We start from the raw sequence: 1413 nt of genomic DNA, 5'->3' as shown, positions 1-1413 counted from the left end.
AAAAAAAAAAAAAAGAAAAGAAAAAAAGGGAGGCGGAAAGAGGGGGGAAAAGAGAAAAGCAGAAGAAAAAGTCCGCGAAGGAGAGGTCGGGTTACCTTGCAGTGTGGAGGAGCTCCCGACTGCCTTCCCGGCGACGGGACTTCCCTCCTCCGCCGGGTGCGCCCCTCACATCCCCGCGCCCCCCCGTTCCGCCGCCGCGGAGGGAGCCGCCGCTCGCTCCTGTCTCCGGCTGCCGAGCGAGGCTCGGGCTGCGGGGGCTGCGCGGCCGCGGGCGGAGGAGAAGGAGGAGGCGGAGGAGGAGGAGGAGGAGGAGGGAGCCCCAGGGCCGCCCCGCTCCCCAGAGCTGCCCGCTGCAAGTGGCCGCCCCTGCCCCCGGCTCTGCTGCCCGCGGGTGTCGCGGCTCTGGCGCTGCCGTGGGGACCTGCGGGAGCCGATTGGTGCCGCGGAACTGCGCCCTCCCCCGCCCTCCTTCCCGGGGAACCCCCGCCCCAGCTGCTGCCCCCGGGCCACACGCAGCCCCCGGCTGTGGCACAGCAACCCCGGCTCTCCCCTCCGCAGGGCTGGCTACATCTCAGGAGGATTCTGAAACGCACCACACGGGCTGCGAGAGGATGGGCTGCTGAGGTAGAGCAAAAGTCACATCGGAGAGGCAAAGCGTTCCTTTATTTAACAAAAAGGGTGCGGAGAGGAAAGCTGAATTTCTTTGGAAGGCTCGATTTTAGTTAATAAGCATGTTGAGACTAATGTCAGAGCTACTTTTAYGAGGGCAAACAGTGGAGTTTCGTGGCGGGTTTGTGTAAGACTTTGGAAAAACAACCAAATAATAAATGGGTTTTACATCCACCTTTAAAGATCATKTTAGTATTCATAAAAGCTGTCAGGCTGGCTGAAATACTCCCCATCCACAGAACAACAGCTGCAAAGGCAGCGGCAGGACAAGGCATCCTTTCTGCCAACTGATTCGTCTCAATCTTGACCTGAAGCAACCAGGAGGGCAGGTATTTCTTATTCACCGTTCCTGTGCTAGCCTTCATCTTTCTGCACAGATGGGAAGGCAGCAAGCTTGCACCAACTTTGATGAGGTGTATGTGTGAAAAGGAGAGGGAAACTTGTCCACTTGGGAAYGAGAAGGTTATTTCCTCTCTAATAGCTCCCTGTAGTAATAACTCCTTTTTGCTGCCAGCAGAGAGCCCATTCCCTGTCTCAGTTAAATTGGTAAACCTCAAGCAACTCCACTAAGCTTGGAGCAGTGCTGTGCCACATCAGTCTGGGGCCAAGCCAGTGACTGGCAGTAGGAGAGTCTAAATCTCATGATTGATTACCTGGTACACTGCCAGTCCCTCAACAATTAGATCCTGAGATGAAGATTCAGATTATACAGTCAAGATTTGTTGTTTTGGGTGGGTTTTTTTT

At 55.7% G+C, this 1413-nt stretch overlaps 1 protein-coding gene across 1 annotated transcript in view; it reads right to left on the bottom strand.

The window, feature by feature from the left end:
* CDH20 (cadherin 20) overlaps positions 1-256 on the bottom strand; it is a 117119-nt gene extending 116863 nt beyond the window's left edge. Inside the window, exon 1 of the mRNA XM_057373152.1 lies at positions 96-256. The gene's annotated coding sequence lies outside the window, so the exon portion shown is untranslated. The remainder of the gene's footprint in view (positions 1-95) is intronic.
* Positions 257-1413: the final 1157 nt, after the last annotated feature.

The sequence above is a fragment of the Malurus melanocephalus genome, unplaced genomic scaffold, assembly GCF_030028575.1.
Source record: "Malurus melanocephalus ecotype Western Australia unplaced genomic scaffold, MMel_1.1 scaffold_187, whole genome shotgun sequence".
In the NCBI taxonomy this organism is placed as follows: Eukaryota; Metazoa; Chordata; class Aves; order Passeriformes; family Maluridae; genus Malurus; species Malurus melanocephalus.
Note: the sequence above shows the minus strand (reverse complement) of the source record. Positions and strands in the feature narration are given on the sequence as shown.